The sequence below is a fragment of the Schistocerca americana genome, chromosome 6 (assembly GCF_021461395.2).
Source record: "Schistocerca americana isolate TAMUIC-IGC-003095 chromosome 6, iqSchAmer2.1, whole genome shotgun sequence".
Classification (NCBI taxonomy): domain Eukaryota; kingdom Metazoa; phylum Arthropoda; class Insecta; order Orthoptera; family Acrididae; genus Schistocerca; species Schistocerca americana.
In genome coordinates this window covers 5,715,334-5,737,410 of record NC_060124.1, presented here as the reverse complement: position 1 = coordinate 5,737,410, position 22,077 = coordinate 5,715,334, and positions in this window count along the sequence as shown.

Genomic DNA, 22,077 nt, shown 5'->3' with positions numbered 1-22,077 from the left:
CAGCGACGCACGGATGCACGCCAAGACCGTAGGATCCTACGCAGTGCCGTAGGGGACCGCACCGCCACTTCCCAGCAAATTAGGGACACTGTTGCTCCTGGGGTATCGGCGAGGACCATTCGCAACCGTCTCCATGAAGCTGGGCTACGGTCCCGCACACCGTTAGGCCGTCTTCCGCTCACGCCCCAACATCGTGCAGCCCGCCTCCAGTGGTGTCGCGACAGGCGTGAATGGAGGGACGAATGGAGACGTGCCGTCTTCAGCGATGAGAGTCGCTTCTGCCTTGGTGCCAATGATGGTCGTATGCGTGTTTGGCGCCGTGCAGGTGAGCGCCACAATCAGGACTGCATACGACCGAGGCACACAGGGCCAACACCCGGCATCATGGTGTGGGGAGCGATCTCCTACACTGGCCGTACACCACTGGTGATCGTCGAGGGGACACTGAATAGTGCACGGTACATCCAAACCGTCATCGAACCCATCGTTCTACCATTCCTAGACCGTCAAGGGAACTTGCTGTTCCAACAGGACAATGCACGTCCGCATGTATCCCGTGCCACCCAACGTGCTCTAGAAGGTGTAAGTCAACTACCCTGGCCAGCAAGGTCTCCGGATCTGTCCCCCATTGAGCATGTTTGGGACTGGATGAAGCGTCGTCTCACGCGGTCTGCACGTCCAGCAGGAACGCTGGTCCAACTGAGGCGCCAGGTGGAAATGGCATGGCAAGCCGTTCCACAGGACTACATCCAGCATCTCTACGATCGTCTCCATGGGAGAATAGCAGCCTGCATTGCTGCGAAAGGTGGATATACACTGTACTAGTGCCGACATTGTGCATGCTCTGTTGCCTGTGTCTATGTGCCTGTGGTTCTGTCAGTGTGATCATGTGATGTATCTGACCCCAGGAATGTGTCAATAAAGTTTCCCCTTCCTGGGACAATGAATTCACGGTGTTCTTATTTCAATTTCCAGGAGTGTAGATTCTAGGTCATTTTGTGTGACAACAGCAAGCGGCTAAGATGAGACGATAGGTGCAGTTTCAATCTCCGGCTCAGCGCTTGAATCTGTGAGGTTTTCTCAATAGGAGCTGGAGTGCCACGTGTTTCGTATTAGCATCGTGATCATATTAGGTTGAATCTAACAGACATCGAAGACGATTAACCGTCGGCACAGTGCACTTGGTGTCAAAGTGGTTTCAATCTAACAACTTTTTGTTGTAATCACAGTCACACAGATACTGATTTCCGATAGTAGCCTACAAACATTTGATAAGTCCTGGAACACATTCGCTTCATTTTTGTGGCATCAGGGACATGGAATATGCAAGACCTGAAAATAGTTGCACATCACTATAGATAAAAGAGATGTCTATTCCGTCGAATGGCTGGTGTCAGTACTTCCTTCCTATCTCTTTCCCATCCGTTTACTTTCCATTCCTTTCACCCCCAAAATATTCAATTGCGCATCAGTAACGTTGTTTCGGACGGTACTTCGGTACTTCTGCTTTGTAACGCAACGACTCAAAAAAAATGTTGCGTCGGACTGCCACCACCAAATGCGCCCTACATATGTTGCTACGTGAACTGTGTAAGGTGTCAGACCAATCCAACACCTTCCATGAAAACCCTGACATGATAAGCAAACCCAGTAGTATGTTACATAGCTCCGAATAAATCGCGACATTAAATTAACCAAAGTAATAAGAGTAACGAGTGAGCAAATGGAAAACTACAGACTAACACAAGAATGCCTAAATGCATGTCATACCTTCCCACCGTGAGACAGACGCAGTTCCGAGGGGAGAAACGAGAACAAAGCCGAGAGCAGAACCATGTTAAGCTGGAAGGCCCTACGATAAGGGACGGACGGACACCCACGTCGCCAGCTAACCGCTAGGACCACACCACCTGCAAGTTTTAGCGTGAGACTTTTTCGCGTCTCTGTTACGTTGCAAACTTTAAAAACATTGCCCCACCACAAAAAGTATAACGTTTCTCATTGGATAGACAGAATTTTTGTAGGCGGAGCCTAAGGTTAACATTGAGACCCTGATCGGTCAGATGAAAACACAGCCAGATAGTTTTTTTTTAAACCAACTTCGGTAAATTGTAGTAAGGAGAAGTTAGGAGAAGAATTGCTTCCGAGACGGCGAGGTGAGCGGAGCTGTGCTGCCCGCCGCCCCATGACGAACACCGACAAGGTAATGAACGCACGCGATGCTGCATAACAGCTTATAAAGCTTCACTCAGAACTGCAGAAGTCTCATCTGTTACACCCTCTTTTTGCGTAATACTAGTGTCGATCGTCAATTAAAGCTCATGGTGTTCACATTTGGCACTTGAAGTAAAAATCTGAAACGCAATGATATTTTTGTTATATAGTTACTGAGAAGCCACATCAGCCACTGTAATTTACGACAAGTTAGATAAGTAATAAAAGATAATTGAGGGTCACTGTAGACCATTTTGATAGTTTTCTCTTTTGTGAAACTTAATTTAAACCTAGATTATAGATGTGATATGGCATAGGTCATCCTTCGATGCATTGTAGAACTTGGAAACCCATTCAGGGAATATTCGTTCACATTTTTGTTGAACGCAGTCGGTTTTTACCATCCTGTATTAAAACATTTCCTTTTATCAATAGTGCAATTTATAAACAATGTTTTGTGAGTAGAATAAAATTTCCAATGGTAAACTTAACTGCTTTTTCGACGTTATTTTACCAGCTAACTAAAAATAGGAAAGCCTTGAACCCCTGCCACTAAATTTAGTTAGTATTAAGATTCTTTTACAGAGAGTGCAGTGGAACTGACGCTGAGATCATTAAGTATTTGTTATATCATCGCTAGTCTCACTGAACTCTTCTGAATTCATGTGTGGTCTGAATGTTAGAACTGATTCCAGTTTAGTATATCCCTTGACCTCTGTATTTATCTCAAGGGACGAATTGCGAGTCCTTCTAATGTGGAACATTCAAGTAGAAAAGAATATATTGTTCCCTTATTGCCCTTTTGTGGAAAGACTATCCACAATAGGCAGATGTCTGGCATCGAGACTCGAAGGAACACACAGATGTAACTTGTGGCGAATGTACATTTAGTAATAATAAGTAGCAGTTAGTTAACATACCATCGGTGTTAACGCAAATTCCCCTCTTCTCCCCCTCTAGTCATTTAGTCGATTCCGACTATCTGTGACCCCATGAACCAAAGCACGTCAATTTCTTCTGTCGTGCATTATCTCCCTCAGACTTTTCTAGTTGGAATGCGTAGTCCATCTACTCACCTCACCTTTTGCCGCCCTCTTCTCTTTGTGCCTTGAATATTCCACAACATTAAGATCTTTTCTTGCGAAACATATCTTCTCATATTTTTTATTTTGTTCAATACCTGTAGCCGTGATTACGAACGTCACCATTTTTTTCCGTTTTCAGCTACTAGCGTCCCCAATGCAAGCCGTATGCACTTTCTTTTGAGTTGTTTTTATACGCCACACTTTTCTTCACAGTTATTTCCTTGTTAATGCAGGTAATAATTGATGTAGTTTTAGCCTTCTTAAATGCTGCTTACATTTGTGTTAAAGTCTACTATCCGTTCCGTAATGCTAGCATCTGTTCCGTAATGCTATTTGAAGCAAATTCTGTCTAGCCGTGTCATACGTATTACACTTCGCGCTATACTAATTCAAAACTATGTTCAGCATCCTACTCCCCTAGTGAGCTGAGTTATGGACGCATACCTCATTACTAGGTAAGAAATTGTAGGTGTTTGAAATATGACTGTGTCGAAAAATGTTAAGGATACCATGAACTCTCTATTTTTGCAATAATGTGAGGTATGAACAAAGAGTTAGAAAGTTTCAATAACGTCTAGAGAAGAAAACTCGAATACTTTCGCCAAACAGTGCGCAACAGCAAATATAACAAATTGTAACTAATACTTGATGGCAGACGTGCTCCAGGGCATAGCGTTCTGGCTAAAGAACTTAAGGAGCCAGTGGTCTGAAATGAGCACAGAATCGCTCTTCAGAAATGCAGTGGAGAAACAACGTATTGTGAATGATCTTGGTAGACGAGGCACTTAAAGAAGAGAAATGCCATTTGTAAGGTTATGTTGTACTCCGTGATGATAATGAGACCCTTTTATGTGTGAAACATTAGTAGTCCTGTACTTTGCATACTTTGCCATCTCAGTTATTCGATAATGCGAAGAATAACGACTATATCGTTTACATTACGTTACATAACTATAGGACCGAACGATAAATATGACTCTTTATAAATCTGGTGCTTTTTGCCGATGATACAAGTGTAGCTATCACACCCAACAGATAAGAATTAACTGATGAAATTGTAAATGATGTTTTTCAGAAAATCATTAATTGGTTCTCTGCAAATGGGCTCTCATTAAACTTTGACAAAACACAGTATATACAGTTCCATACAGTAAATGGAACGACACCATTAATAAATATAAACTTCCATCAGAAATCGGTAGCTAAGGTAGAACATTCAAAATTTCTAGGTGTATGCATTAATGAGGGGTTGAACTGGAAAAAACACACTGAAGATCTGCTGTAACGTTTGAGTTCAGCTACTTATGCTATTAGGGTCATTGCAAATTTTGGCGATATACATCTCAGTAAATTAGCTTACCACGCCTATTTTCATTCTCTGTTTCCATTTGGCATCGTATTCTGGGGTAACTCATCATTGAGTGAAAGAGTGTTCATTGCACAAAAGCGTGTAATCAGAATAATTGCTGGAGCTCATCCAAGATCATCCTGCAGACACTTAATTAAAGAGCTATGGATGTTCACTGTATCCTCACAATATATATATACAGGGTGTTACAAAAAGGTACGGCTAAACTTTCAGGAAACATTCCTCACACACAAAGAAAGAAAATATGTTATGGGGACATGTGTTCGGAAACGCTTACTTTCCATGTTAGAGCTCATTTTATTACTTCTCTTCAAATTACATTAATCATGGAATGGAAACACACAGCAACAGAACGTACCAGCGTGACTTCAAACACTTTGTTACAGGAAATGTTCAAAATGTCCTCCGTTACCGGGGATACATGCATCCACCCTTCGTCGCATGGAATCCCTGACGCGCTGATGCAGCCCTGGACGATGGCGTATTGTATCACAGCCGTCCACAATACGAGCACGAAGAGGCTCTACATTTGTTACCGGGGTTGCGTAGACAAGAGCTTTCAAATGCCCCCATAAATGAAAGTCAATAGGGTTGAGGTCAGGAGAGCGTGGAGGCCATGGAATTGGTCCGCCTCTACCACTCCATCTGTCACCGAATTTGTTGTTGAGATGCGTACGAACACTTCGACTGAAATGTGCAGGAGCTCCATCGTGCATGAACCACATGTTGTGTCGTACTTGTAAAGGCACATGTTCTAGCAGCACAGGTAGAGTATCCCGTATGAAATCATGGCGGTGAATCGAGGAAGTACAGTACATACTGACGAAACTAAAATGAGCTCTAACTTGGAAATTAAGCGTTTCCGGACACATGTCCACATAACATCTTTTCTTCATTTCTGTGTGAGGAATGTTTCCTGAAAGTTTGGCCGTACCTTTTTGTAACACCGTATATATATATATATATATGTATATATATATATATATATATATATATATATATATAGCTACAACAGTAGGAGAAAGTATGATCTTCACTACTCAAGGTTAAAACTAACTTTGGCTCAAAAAGGTGTAAATTATGCTACCACAAAAGTCTTTGGTGTCTTACCTAATAGCATCAAAAGTGTGACAGATAGCCACATAGCATTTAAAAGGTAATTAAAAGATTTTCTGAATGGCAACTCCTTCTACTCATGAGATGAATTTTTGGATGTAGTAAGTGGGTAATTTCCCCCCTCCAACCCAAAAAAATATTAAGTGTCATGTAATATTTTGTGTAATGTAATATCTTGTATAGACACCTTTTATTAACCTGACACGTTCCACATCTTTACGAAGTGTCTTATTCGTGATCTATGGAACAAGTACTAATCTAATCTAATATAATCTCTATAAAATATTCTTTAAACTGTACTCTCATAAATGTTGTATGAAAGATGCACCATCAAAAGCTACTACTAACTGATACCTCACTCTGCTATCACTACTTTCGACATGGCATAATAACACGGAAAACTTTTACCTATAAATGCTTCCACATGATGACACTGTGTGGAAGATAATGGCAGCAGAACATGGTATAATTTAATTGCAGATTTTGTCGATGTACAAAAATGTCTTTATTATACAATCCATTTCCGTATATACAAGACTGACTGAAAATTACGCTGGTCGCACCTTCGTTTTTAATTGTGAAGGCTGTTCAATAAATACGGACCACAATTTGTAGATGGTCATAGGTTCTCGCGCTAGAAAATTTAATCTTTTGATATTCTGTTTGCTTAATATATAGCAAACGCGCCGTACGACTTTCATTGTTGGAACTCCTGGTTTCCGTTTGTGAGATGTGGACAAGCACAGACATTTCAGTGTTGTCTAAGCAGCAATGGCGATGACACGCGATGTGGCTTTGAAATTCTGCTTTTGTCTCAACAAATCTTTAGCTGAGGCGTATGCAGTATCAGAGGAGGCAAATGGTGAGTGTTTTGCTCCGTAGAGCACAGCCTAAAGACGACTTAAATTCATCAAAGAGGGCAAATAATCAGTTTTTATAGAAGGTGGATACAGCGCTGTAGTTACTGCTCTTACGGAAGAAAATATCAGTTCGACTGCTGTTATTGTAAGAGAGGATTGACAAAGAACCTTACTAACCATTTCTGAAATACTGAAAGTTTCATTGGGAGCAATCCACAAGATGGTGACAGAAAATTTACACTTGAGATATCTTCTTGCCGGTTAGTTTCAAGACTCGAACAAAAGGTCATTCGTATGCAGGTCTGCATCCAGCTGAAGTTAATATTAGAGGCAGATTCGGTGCTCCTTTGAAAGTTAATCACTACCGATGAAACTTGGCTACAGAACCCTTATAGCAAACAACAAAGCTCTGTGTAAAAATCTCCTTCACCACCAATACCCAAAAAAAAAAGTGTCTGCTTCTGATGGGAAAGTTATGGTCACCTTATTTTTTTAAATTTATGGGATTGTTTATCAGCATGTTGTTCCTGCATACGTATTAAAAACTGATTAATATCGCAGGAATATTCTGAAAACTTTTCAAGTCCGTATTAGCCGCAAAAGGCCGCATATCTGTGAAACAGGTTGGATTCTGCACCAAGATAACGCACCGCCACACAGCGTAAATGCTGTTACTACATATCTTGCAAAAACCGATCTGGGGTGCATCCCTCACCCTCCCTATAGCCCTGATGTAGCCACGTGTGACTTTTTTCTGTTGTAACCTGAAGAAACACCTCCGTGGAAGGCGCTTTACACCATCAGAAGCAGTAGCGAGGTTGCGGTAGTGCTTCTGAAGGACCCTCCAAAAATGATTTCCAGAGACCGTCATAAGCGCTGGAACAAGTGCAACGCATCGAAAGGAAGCTATTTTCATAAGGACCATCAAACTGTGAGGTTAAATCAAGATATGGTGCCAAAAAAATATGATCATTGTTTATTGAGGAGCCCGTGTAGTTTTGAACTGTCCTGTTCCTTAACAACAGTTTACCAACATTATTGTAATGCTATTACTTATCATAAAAGAAAAGTACACTAAAATGTACTAAAATATCAGTAGTTTGATGCCAGTTAACTAGACTGCTAATGTGTAGGACTCATTAAGGGTGAATATGTACTGTACGATGTGTATTCTCTGAGTTTTTTGGACGAAATAGTGCCATCTTAGTACCGTCGATAATGACTTTCATCCGTTAAAATGGTTCGTATTCGGAAAATGTGTTCAGTTAAGATAGTTTCGCCGCAAGTAAGATTAAAATATAATGGATAGCGTTCTTCTGTACACTGGCGCTCCACTAGATGCGTCAACCGTTAAATGATCTGAATGTCACGGAACGCTCGCCCCACGAAAAAAGGCCGATACTATGGTCCAGTCGTCGGCATGACCACAAATCAACATTCCGTCTCAGTTGCCAACTCACTCAGAAGCAGCTCCCCAGCTATTATTAATTAATCAGGCGTCATTTTGTAAATACTGCATAGGGGCAGACGCGATGACATCACAAACCTCAGGGACATTCATCCTTTGATGATCTACTGGAATGTTGCTCCGTTCCCTTCCCTCACCACAATGGCTGCAGATGCCTTCGACAATGATGTATGACGGTACTTCACTTAATACTTTAGCACCCTGTGCTCTGAATGCCCCTTGTTGTGGCTCTTCCCACCACAGGAGAGATCCCGGATGTTTAGTAATGGAGGTTCCTCTCGTTATTGCGTAAGTCGTGTATAATTACCAAAGGAGAATGGGTTAACAGCTCGCCGGGTATCGGTGTCCACCAGCTAACTGCTCCCTAGCAGGCTATTACGCGCAGTATGCTGTTAAACTCGCCAAACAGCTACCGCTAACAAGATTACTCTGAAAGTGGGCCACGCAGCTATGCTGTGTCAGGAGGACAGCCTCGCCGACTTTCCCACTCGTTTATTCTTTGGTGGGAAAATGACAAATCAGCTGTTTGAGGAGTACTGATTACACCGTATTGCTTTGATATTGCCATTCTCCGATTTAGAGAACAAGAGTTGTTTACATGGCCAAATGATTCCTATAGTGCAAGTGAATTCCTGGCAAAAGTCGCGGCGTTCAGAGGTGACAATGGCCCAGTTCAAACAGTATGCAGAGATAAAATCGTGTGAACTGAAAAAAATCTGAAATACAGTGGAATGCCTATAGCAATAAGTGTCGTCACACGATGTTGAAAAATACATAATTTATATCAAGGGAATAAAAAGAAAATTAGAAACGCTTGAAATGCCTGTGCTTTGAAACTTTCCAGGTGGCTGCGAGGATTTTCTGTTAATTGTTCATTTTCTTGGAGTCTGATTGATATTTTTTCGATGTGAGTGAGTTTTAGGCGCTTATTTCCCTACGGCTGCAGATGACAAAATACAAACGCATAACAGCCACACTGAAAACTACGGAATGTTAGGGAAACCATGGCAAATGTTAACTAGGTACAAAAAAATTTGTTTACAGTTTACGAATACTTTGCTCTAAAAGCTGAAACTCTATACATATATAGACATCAATAAAATTTTTCTGTTATTTTACAGAAAGCACTGCCGGATATTAGTTGAATTTGACCTTGAGTGTAAAGTGACAGATGATGCAGTTGTGTTTGCTATATTTGATGCCATGCCTCCGGCCACTCCGCACTCGTCCTCTCTCCCTCCCCACCAGTTCAACTCCCAATCTGTGTACCAAACGTCAAACCTCTGCAAGTTCTCCTGCATTATTCTACAAGTTTCTAGCTTCGCGACCTCTCTGTACGATAGCATCATCCGGGAAAAGTCTAATCGTACTAAGGGGTTATTTGGTAGTCAGTGTGGATTCTACATATTATTGTTCAGAAAGGTGACATCGTTAGAAACTTGTTATTACTTGCCCAGAGCCTTCCACCCCATCTTCGACTGGTGGAAGAACCACTGCCATTGGTAAATGTAAGCCTCCTGCAAAAACTGACTATTCGCATTACTAAATCTAATATTTTACGAAATTAATGTGAGGTGCAGAGGAATACAAAGTGCAACTAAGGGGACTGTGGTATTATATAATCTGGAAAAGCGAATAGAGAGAATAAAACCAAACTTTCTTTCGAATACGCCTTCTGCTACCAACAAGGTAAGAAAATCCACTTTCCTTCAAAACATGTAAGAAGGAGCTGTAAACAGAGTAAGTAATGCTTGGAAAACACGACAGTCCTAAGAAAAACTGATTTTAAAATTATAGGACTCAGACTGTGAAAACTAGTAGTAGCTTCAAGTTGTTTGCGGTATTATCAGTGATACTGCTGTACGAATAAGGGGAATAAAATCTACTGTCCATGCAAGTACCATACATAGCACATCGTTGTTTGGAAGGTTAGGGATCCCTTTGCCTTGCAGTGCTGTCTACATGGCAGCCAGCCAGTACATGACTGTACTCCGTACAGGGATCACGTGGTTTTTGATAGCACCATCAGTGAAGCTGTGTTTTCTTGTTTGTTACGAAAATGGTACAGGGGATTATAGAGCAAAGTTCTACAACAAGGTTTTGTGTTAAGCTTGGGGAATCCGAGAGTGTGACATTTCTAAAGGTCTATGGGGAACGTTCCTTATCAACAGTACAAGTTCTTCGCTGGCACAAATCATTTTTGTCAGACCGAAAATACGTTGAAGATAAATCTCGCTCAGGAAGACCTTAAACTTCAAAAACCGATGAAAACGGTGAACATGTGCTACGTTTAAGAAAAATGGCAATGGGTAAACTGTTGAATCTAAAAGAAAGTTCACTCTACATCAGATATTGTCCGAAGATTTGCACATAGGCAAGTTTTGTGCCGAAACTGTTCCGAAAAATCTCACAACTGATTAGAAGGACAATCGAAGAAAGATGTGGGTTGATCTTCTGAAGAGGACAGACCACGAATGGTTCAGTCCTATGATCACAGAAGATGAATCCTGAATTTTCGAGTAATATCCTGAGACAAACAGGAAAAATGATGAGTGGTACACTGAAACATCTCCTTGACTGTCAAAAGCTCGAATGAATGAATCAAAGATCTGAACAATGTTGATACGATTTTTTGGCAGTAGGGATATCGTGCATAATAAATTTGTTCCTCCAGGACAAAATGTCAACCAATTGTTTTACAAATGGTTCAAATGGCTCTGAGTACTACGGGACTTAACATCTGAGGTTATCAGTGCCCTAGAACTCAGAACTACTTAAACCTAACTAACCTAAGGACATCACACACATCCATGCCCAAGGCAGGATTCGAACCTGCGACCGTAGCGGTCGCGCGGTTCCAGACTGAAGCGCCTAGAACCACTCAGCCACTCCGGCCGACAATTTTTTTACAAAAATCTCCTTGAATGGCTGAGGAAAAAAACAAGTGGAATGAGACCGGACATTCCAGAGAAGTGAATGCTGTACCATGACAACGCCCCATGTCACGCGGCCACTTCCACCACGGAATTTTTTACCTCAGAATGCTTTCTTGCCGTTCCACAGGCCGCCTGTTCATCTGGTCTGAGTCCTTGTGATTTTTTTTCTTTTCCCGAAACTGAAAAATGTCTTACAATGACGTCATTTTGGGACTCTGAAGAACATTCAAAAGAATATGACTGACATATTAAAGGCCCTACCAGTTGAAGCTTTTCGGCGCTGCTACCAAGAGTGGGAACGACGACCCTGCTGGTGCAGAGCTGCCGAAGGGAACTACTTTGAAGGAGACACTACTGTTGTTTGAAAAACAATAAAAAACTTTAGTAGATAAAAAATCAGCCTCATTGCTTTTCTTCAACACCTTGTATGTATTAAGCAAATGCACCATATTACCGGAAGAACGAAATATGCTCTTATCATTGCGAATATGTCCTATGCAGGGTAATAGAAGGAAACTAGCTCTTCGTCTTATCTGGCAGCTTCAAAGACATTTAAATCAAAACATCTTGTCATATAAGCGCTTTTTTACTTGTCAGTATCAGTATTCAATTTGTGTAATATAATGGATCGCGTCAAAATACAGTAACATGATAGATGATGTTATGTCGTATAACATGACACGCGCCATCACGTCATCCTACACCGCATGTAGTGCAATATGACACAATATGTCATTAAACCTAAGGATATATGCACCCCCTCTCCTGGATGCATCTTATACAGTATTGGAAACCAGTATAAGGGCATGGATACTTGTAGCAATATGAATGTTGTCGGTTGGAATAATTTTGCATAGCGTTTATGCAATAGTATGCGATCAAGTATACTGACAAATGCAGTCAAGTAGTACCGCATTTGACGCCAGTAGTACAGAATATAACAATACACCAACGATTTAGGTGGTAGAGGGCGGAACTCGGTATAAAGGAAGTCGGCTCTGTGCGGTGTTAGTGAGTGCGTATGTGCCTTAAGTGCAGACAGGAAACAGACACCATATGTCACAGTGCGTCTTGTATAAATAAACCGCAATTCTGATAGTGTCACACAGAAAACAGTTATCATGTGCTGAAAACCCAAAAACTGGTGTGTTCAAGGAAAAGAGACTCTCTGTTCGTCAAGTCGTCAAGAAAGGCAACCGTTTGAGTGATAATTTCATTAAATTGGTCGCACAATATGGACAGGACCTAAAACGTGGGGTCGCAGAAAATTATGTGTGACGTCGAAGGTTTACTTTTTCGCAAAGCAACGACCAACAAACTTTTGCCTTTCTCAACTTGTTAGCGATTTACAGTTGCCAGTGACGTGTATGAAAAATTTTGTCACATGGCAAATATCTTGAATTAAAGAAACATATGCAGAAATCTGCCGAAAGTAGTATGACATGGATTTCAGAATGGGATAACGTGATCTTCAGGGATGAGGAGAAATATAGTTTAGATGGGTGAGATGGATTTCAATGTTATTAACATATCACACATTGCTTGTCAGAACCCTAGAACTCACTCTAACAGTTACAATGAAGTGGTGGGGACAGAACTGATTAGAATGTATGAAGACCTAAGGAAGGAAACTATTGTTTCAACAAGACAATCCGTCTGGGAAAGTTGCTATTGAAAACAAAAAGTGGCTTGAAGACAAAGACATCGGTGACTTACTCCGGCCTGTACATATCCCGGTTGTCCACCCAGCGAAAAACTTTTTGGTAATTCTTGCAAGGCATGTGTATCGCAATAGAAGACAATTTGAGACCTATGTGAGCCGAAAAGAGCAATAGGAGAAGAGAGGATGACAATTTCACTGTAAGAACAACAAAACCTAAAAACAAATTAAATGCCGAACAGAAAATCTGAGGTAATTAGGAAGAACAGAGGTTAGAAATAGCACTAACAGTGCAATAACAGAACAGGACAGTGAGTGCATTGGACCAGATTCCATCCAGAGAATAAAAACTTCTTATTTTGTTACTTGTGTTGTGAAAGATACTATGTAATTCCATCACTATTGTTTGTTGTTGTCGTGGTCTTCAGTCCAGAGACTAGTTTAACGCAGCTCTCCATGCTACTCTATCCTGTGCGAACTTCTTCGTCTCCCAGTACCTACTGCAACCTACATCCTTCTGAATCTGTTTAGTGTATCCATCTCTTGGTCTCCCTCTACGATTTTTACCCTCCACACTGCCCTCCAATACTAAATTGGTGATCCCTTGATGTCTCAGAACATGTCCTGCCAACCGATCCCTTATTCTAGTCAAGTTGTGCCACAAGCACCTCTTCTCCCCAATTCTGTTCAATACCTCCTCATTAATTATGTGATCTACCCACCTAATATTCAGCATTCTTCTGTAGCACCACATTTCGAAAGCTTCTATTCTCTTCTTGTCCAAACTATTTATCGTCCGCGTTTCACTTCCATACTTGGCTACACTCCCTACAAATACTTTCAGAAACGACATCCTCACATTTAAATCTATACTCGATGTTAACAAATTTTTCATCTTCAGAAACGCTTTCCTTGCCATTGCCAGTCTACATTTTATATCCTCTCTACTTCGACCATCGTCAGTTATTTTGTTCCCCAGATAGCAGAACTCCTTTACTACTTGAAGTGTCTCATTTCCTAATCTAATTCCCGCAACATCACCTGACTTAATTCGACTACATTCCATTATCCTCGTTTTGCTTTTGTTGTCGTTCATCTTATATCCTCCTTTCAAGACACTGTCCATTCCATTCAACTGCTCTTCCAAGTCATTTGCTGTTTCTGACAGAATTACAATGTCATCAGCGAACCTCAAAGTTTTTATTTCTTCTCCATGGATTTTAGTACCTACTCCGAATTTTTCTTTTGTTTTGCTTTACTGCTTGCTCAATATACACATTGAATAACATCGGGGAGAGGCTACAACCCTGTCTCACTCCCTTCCCAACCACTGCTTCCCTTTCATGTCCCGCGGCCCTTATAACTGCCATCTGGTTTCTGCACAAATTGTAGATAGCCTTTCGCTCCCTGTATTTTATCCCTGCCACCTTCACAATTTGAAAGAGAGTATTCCAGTCAACATTGTCAAAAGTTTTCTCTAAGTCTACAAATCCTAGGAAAGTAGGTTTGCCTTTCTTTAATCTATTTTCTAAGATAAGTCGTAGGGTCAGTATTGCCTCACATGTTGCAACATTTCTACGGGATCCAAACTGATCTTCCCCGAAGTTCGCTTCTACCAGTTTTTCCATTAGCCTGTAAAGAATTCGGGTTATTATTTTGCAGCCGTGATTAATTAAACTGATAGGTTCGATAATTTTCACATCTGTCAACACCCACTTTCTTTGGGATTGGAATTATATATTCTTCTTGATGACTGGGGGTATTTCACCTGTCTCATACATCTTGCTCACCAGATAGTATAGTTTTGTCAGGACTGTCTCTCCCAAGGGTGTCAGTAGTTCTAATGGAATGTTGTCTACTCCCGGGGCCTTGTTTCGACTTAGGTCTTTCAGTGCTCTGTCAAACTCTTCACGCAGTATCATATCTCCCATTTCATCTTCATCTACATCCTCTTCCATTTCCATAACATTATCCTCAAGTACATCGCCCTTGTATAAACCCTCTATATACTCCTTCCACCCTTCTGCTTTCCCTTCTTTGCTTAGAACTGGGTTTCAATCTGAGCTCTTGATATTAATACAAGTGGTTCTCTTTTCTCCAAAGGTCTCCTTAATTTTCGTGTAGGCAGTATCTATCTTACCACTAGTGAAATAAGCCTCCGCATCCTTACATTTGTCCTCTAGCCATCCCTGCTTAGCCATTTTGCGCTTCCTGTCGATCTCATTTTTGAGACGTTTGTATTCCTTTTTGCCTGCTTCATTTACTGTGTTTCTATATTTTATCCTTTCATTAATTAAATTCAATATTTCTTCTCTTACCCAAGGATTTCTACTATTCCAATTGACAGTCCTGATGATTATCTGTCCACAATATCACTTGGACGAGCGTACGTTTAACCGACACGACGCGGGCGATTATTGATGATGCGGAAGCCGAACGATCGCACGAAAGTCCTCACGTTCGTCACGCATACACAGATATTTGGTACCAGTCCTCCTTGACACTTGTAATAAATTTTAACACTGTTCACAACGTTAAATTTACAGTTCACAGTTCTCAGTTGTACGAGCGTGCGCGTAACCGCCGCGGCGCGGTTGATTGTTGATGATGCGGAACGCGATGATCGAACGCACGTTCACACGCTCGCTACGTACAAGACAGTGGCCCTTAAATTCTCTCTTTTGTGGTAAATAGTATTACTGATTCACATTAGTTCATTCTTGGAGACCGAACACCGGGCGGATGATTGATACTGCACAGTACGACACGCAACGAGAGGATACAAAAATACGTTATCAGCAGCAATGCTCATTTTTAAATTACTTATTGATGCACTTTCCTCTGAATCATTAGCTTATTTTATCACCTTACTGTAATAGCACTTACAGCATCACTTCAACTTCCATACTAACAATTCCTCTCACATGCAGAGGTGCACACAACATAACAGTCCAATACCCCGCGCTCGACTCTACAGACGCGGCTGGCCGCAAAGATACTCCACAACTAAGCCAGCGATATGACAATAAGCTTACAAGCATCACCCGATTTAATTCGACCACATTCCATTATCCTCATTTTGCTTTTGTTGATGTTCCTCTTATATCCTCCTTTCAAGACACTGTCCACTCCATTCAACTGCTCTTCCAGGTCCTTTGCTTTCTCTGGCAGAATTACAATGTCATCGGCAAACCTCAAAGTTTTTATTTCTTCTCCATCGATTTTCATTCCTCCTCCTAATTTTTCTTTTGTTTCCTTTAATGCTGGCTCAACATCGGGGATAGGCTACAACCCTGTTCACTCCCTTCCCAACCACTGTTTCCCTTTCACGCCCCTCAACTTTTATAACTGTAATCTGGTTTCTGTACAAATTGTAAATAAGCTTTCGCTCCCTGTATTTTACCCCTGCCACCAGTTGAACGGAATGGACAGTGTCTTGAAAGGAGGATATAAGATGAACATCAACAAAAGCAAAACGAGGATAATGGAATGTAGTCGAATTATGTCTGGTGATGCTGAGGGAATTAGATTAGGAAATGAGACACTTAAAGTAGTAAAGGAGTTTTGCTATTTGGGGAGCAAAATAACTGATGATGGTCGAAGTAGAGAGGATATAAAAGGTAGGCTGGCAATGGCAAGGAGAGCGTTTCTGAAGAAGAGAAATTTGTTAACATCGAATATACATGTAAGTGTCAGGAAGTCATTTCTGAAAGTATTTGTATGGAGTGTAGCCATGTATGGAAGTGAAACATGGACGATAAATAGTTTAGACAAGAAGAGAATAGAAGCTTTCGAAATGTGGTGCTACAGAAGAATGCTGATGGTTAGATGGGTAGATCACATAACTAATGAGGAGGTATTGAATAGAATTGGGGAGAAGAGTAGTTTGTGGCACAATTTGACAAGAAGAAGGGACTGGTTGGTAGAACATGTTCTGAGGCATCAAGGGATCACAAATTTAGAATTGTAGGGCAGTGTGGAGGGTAAAAATCATAGAGGGCGACCAAGAGATGAATACAGTAAGCAAATTCAGAAGGACGTAGGTTGCACCAAGTACTGGGATATGAAGAAGCTTGCATAGGATAGAGTAGCATGGAGAGCAGCATCAAACCAGTCTCAGGACTGAAGACCACAACAACAACAACCTTCAGAATTTGAAAGATAGTATTCCAGTCAACATTGTCAAAAGCTTACTCTAAATCTACAAATGCTAGAAACGTAGGTTTGCCTTTCCTTAATCTATTTTCTAAGATAAGTCGTAGGGTCAGTAGTGCCTCACGCGTTCCAATATTTCTACGGAATCCAAACTGTTTCGATCCACTTACTGATTTAACGTAAGACCAGAACTTCCTAGGATTTTCTGTCAAATCGGTACATAGAATTTTACTTTCGAATTCACTGAACGCTTCACGCATAGCCCTCCTTACGCTAAGTTTCACATCGTTTAGCTTCTGTTTGTCTGAGAGGTTTTGGCTGCGTTTAAATCTGCAGTGAAGCTCTCTTTGCTTTCGCAGTAGTTTCCTAACTTTGTTGTTGAACCACAGTTGAGGCCCGACGGCAGAAATACCGAGTGCACATTTCCAGCTCTGAAGCCTATCTGCTTAAGGGGCTCTTTAACGCGCCTAATGTTGGAGCTTTCGGTAGCTAGTAAACCCCTCCTCCTTTTCACCTGCTCGGACCGTGCGGAAGGAGCTGCTATCTTCCCGCTCTCAGGCAGTGACGAATACAGAAAAACCTCAAGGAGGGGGCGCTAAAGATATCTAGAGCTGCCTTGACTTCTACCGTAATAAAAAATAATCAAGTCACATGCAACGTTTAAGAAGATTTTATTTAAACTGATTATACACATATACAAGACAATGGCCACATGGTATAAAAAAGTTACAATTGTGGTTCTCTTCCTTAAATGATCAATTCTATGCGCCTATTCTTCCTGGCAAGTTGGTTAATTACATCGTCAATAGGACAGTCAGTGTCATGGTGAGTGTTCAACAGAGCTAAGCCACTAAGTCTATCCTCCTCCATTGTCGACCTCATGTCTTTATACGCCCCAAATGTTGAAAAATTTATTTCTGCTGTTGCGATAGATGCAAGTAGAGAATCAAATAATTTGTACAGCGTGTGCTTAGTAGGATAGTCAGATCTAGGACAAACAGACAACACCTGCATAACAGAACCACGATCAATAAGAGCGTTTATATCCGTTTGTATTGAAGAATCTCTCCTATTTTTGCCGTAGGTACTTGTTAGCTATCGATGTGCCAGACAGAAACGTATAAAATACGATGACGCGGACTCGCGTGCTACATAGCAAAGTACAGCAACACGATAACTCAATTCAGTCGAGTCGACTGACGAAAGAAACGAATGAATAGCGTGCGGGCTGATTAGCGCGGGTGGGAATGCGGGTGGCCCCGCAAGGATGGTGGCGGCGGCGGGGGGGGGGGGGGGGGGGGGCACGACTCCCATATGTATCCGCCACTGGAGCGAATGGGCGACACCAGGCGGCCAGTCTCCACACGGGCCCTCCGCCTCCAGCGACGCGGACGGGTTTCCACCCGCCACTCACTCTGTTCTCAGGATGGGTCCACCGCGTCTGGTATATTAGGAAGTGCCTCGGAAGCAGAACCCGTGGGCAAAATAAGCGACACCTGAGGTGTCCCATGTGACGCGCCAGAGTTTGTGCCACCAGTACACCCCGACGCAGCCCGGAGGTGACTGACCGGAGCCACATGCGCATTCAGCTGTTCGCGAATTGCGGATAGCACGTTCTGCATCCGCGCACAGCGTGCACGCATCCTAACCATCCTAGCAAGACTAACTGAAGAAGTAAACTATAAAAGCAGACAGAATCCTAGACATGCAACCTGCTATCCCCCTGATGTGTCACCAATGGACGCTGTTACGGTAATGTGCTACGTAGCGGCCGGCCGCAGTGGCCGAGCGGTTCCAGGCGGTACAGTCTGGAGTCTCGCGACAGCTACGGCCGCAGGTTCGAATACTGCCTCGGGCATGGATGTGTGTGATGTCCTTAGGTTAGATAGGTTTAAGTAGTTCTAAGTTCTAGGGGACTGATGACCTCAGAAGTTAAGTCCCATAGTGCTCAGAGGCATTTTTTTTTTTTTTTTTTTTTTTTTGCGACGTAGCTGACTCTTCTGTGAGCAACTCTTGCGCTGCAGACTGAATTCAGCTTAAAGAAGAAAAAAAAGGAAAAAGGTCGGGGTGGACCACTTTAACAGAAAAACACGTACGAAACGTAATGGATTACTGCGAGAGAAAGACGGGAAAAGGAAAACACTTAACTTGTCGCTCTGTAGACGTGTATCAGAGGAGCTGGAGACTGGCAATGACATGGACCATCCAGCGTGGCAATTTGATGAGTTGGTGTCATTCGCTAGCTACTGGCTGACAGCATCCAAAACATACCACAATAAGAAAAGTGCGGGTCCGTGATTGGTCGAACAGTTTGAGGCCAGGGATGCCATTTTTATTACTCAAGAAATCGACCGGTCTCAGCCCAAGCAAACGGTTGTATGTCGGCAATGGGCTGTTGAAAGTGGTCATTAAGTCTTAACTACTGTCGATTAAAATCAGTATTGTAGTCAAAATGTAACGGAAACAATCACAAGACGGCTGACAATAGTAATTACTAAACAAGATATGAGTGCGATCACTGAGACTCATTGAATATTGTAAAGTGTGATTAGGCAGTATTGGGTTAATGTGATGTGTGACATCAGTAAGTATAAAAACTTTCTGATATTGTCCTGCGGGAGGGTTTTCAGGCAGGAATTACATCTGGCATCGCTAAAATTTAGTTTGAGTGCACATTTCTGAAATCAAGCTCCTCACTGTCTTACGACTTTCACTTAATAGTAATCCAGCATCTTAACAAGTCAACGAATCCATGAGGTGGTGCTGTGACAGGGATATCATCTGTAGCATATCTGCTGCTGAGTGGGAAACATGTTGAATAATGGTTTTTTCTAGTTTTTTCAGGAACCGTCCATGAACTAAATGGTGCCTCTATAGCCCCGTAGGAGCACCGTAGACCGCATCTAATGCAAAAAGAATCAGATCTTTCATTTGTATAAGTTGGAGGAAGAAGGTAATACTCAAACTTTGACCCTGTATTGTAGGATAGTTATAGTAAGAGTATCATTCTGTCGGTATACAAATGGTCCCTAGCCAAAGGGCTATGGAAGACATTTGATCCTACGTTTCTGTCACCAAGTAGGACAACTCTATAGGGTCTCTTGGCCAGGTCGTTTATTACAGCTAGACCCAGTGGCAAGTACTTACTTACATAAGGGTAGTGCTCCACATGGCCCTACAGGGATAATTTGAGTGGTTTTGAGAGATTTTGCTGACTGTAACTGTGTGTAAACAAACCTTATGTGATGTGAACTTGATATACCAAAGAGTTGGGACGAAATCCGGTGAAAAAGGCTTAGTACAAGATGTGCAGTGACTTTTGAGGACAATAACAGTAGTGAACTGATGTCAAGAAGAAACGAATTCATCGGATTATGACGCTATGCAACTTTCAGAGAGACGACGCAAGTAATAGGTAGTTGCGTACGTGGTAGCAAATACTGGCAGTTGCGGCTTCATCGGTGGCAATCGAGAGATACTCCGGGCGTGGGACTCCTCCACTCATGACAATGAGACAGTGTGGGAGGCGGGTTGCTTTACGCGCCGCACAACGGGGCGGTGAACGCCACAATGCAGTGCAGAGCACTATGCACTTGTGGAGTAGAGTACAACAATTCAATGGGATGACTCCGTCCGAAAAGGCCTTGGAGGGCGCAACGGTACCGACCGACCACCGTGTCATCCTCACCGAGAGGCGTCACTGGATGCGGATACGAAGGTGCATGTGGTCAACATACCACTCCTCCAGCTGCTGTCAGTTTTCGCGACTGGAGCCGCTACTTTTAATCAAGTAGCTCCTCAGCTGGCTGCACAAATGCCGAGTGCACCGCGCTCACCAACAGTACTCGGCAGACCGGGACGGTCACACTTCGATGATCTATCGGGAACCGATGTTATCACTGTGGCCAGGCCGTTGGCATTTCATTAGGTCAGTTAGTATTACATGGTTCAATCGTAATAACATTTTTCACAGGGCAAACATGGATAAAAAGTAGTAGCTTAAGCAACAGGGAGGTACGCTACTCAGCCCAGAGAGGAGAGGACAAAGGCGACATTGTGTCAGCTTCACATAGGAAGTGTCAGAATTAAAAGTTATCTAAGTTGAAGGGGGAGGGGGTGAATGGAAACTAAAGGGAAGGAACTAGTAATATCAGCTACATCTGGACTTTACTTGTAATCGGCAGCGACGAGTGAAAGCGAGTGCTGGACCAGGGGTCGAACGCAGGATCTGCCGCTTCCTAGGCAGAAGCGTAACCACTGTCCAACCTAGACACAGTGATTATCGCAAATGCGCGGACTATCTCGACACTCTCCCAGGATGACCCTCACTTACACCTAGCGCCACCTATCCGCATCCCCCGTCCATGTCGTCCATGCTTGCTGAATTCAGTTTTCCGCTGGAGGATGAACGTAAATGTGTATCCGTACTGTGCCCATCAAGGCGAATCAGCTATATAAATGCTTGGTGTCTGTTCTTTCGAACATGTACATATCGTAGATTGCGACTGAATGCGGTTGTTCTCTTTTTTACGAGCTTTTAGAATTGACGAAACAAAAGACAAGATTTGCTTAGAAACGTCAGACTTAGTTGAGAAATATGAAGAAAGGAAAAATCTCTAGTAATGGAGTCCCTACCAGAAGCACTGAAGAGTAAGGAGTAGCTTGAAGCACAGACGCCTAAGTTAACATGCTTAGAATCTAATGTACAACAAGTAGTGAGTAATGTAAAAGAAACTAATAAGAATTATGAATTCGTTCGTAATGAGCAGGACAGCAATATAATAATGATTCATGCTGATTTGTGCGAGAGAGTAGAAGTAGTTTAAAGGTCATGTAATGACAATGCAGGTTACTTCAAGCAGACCTGCCACAAATTCGCGAAACAGCTGTAAGTAGAATCAAGGCAGAATGTTAGAGGCTCAGTATGTCAGTCAAGAGGAGACTGAAATAGAGCAGAAGCTTGAAGCTTTGTAACGAGCAGGAAAAATCGAAATATAAAAACAAGAATTGTATTATCTCTGACGACCATTACTTGCGTGTGTGTAATTTTCACAGTTTCTGTGATAGATGTAACATCCATCCAATGGTTCTTAGCTAACAGTTTAAGGAAATATTTCTCAAACAGTGGGACAATAAGAAGAAAATTGTGCTAGTAATTAGTAGGCTACAAGGTGAGGCATTATGTTGGGTGATGAGAGCTGGAGCACAATGCTA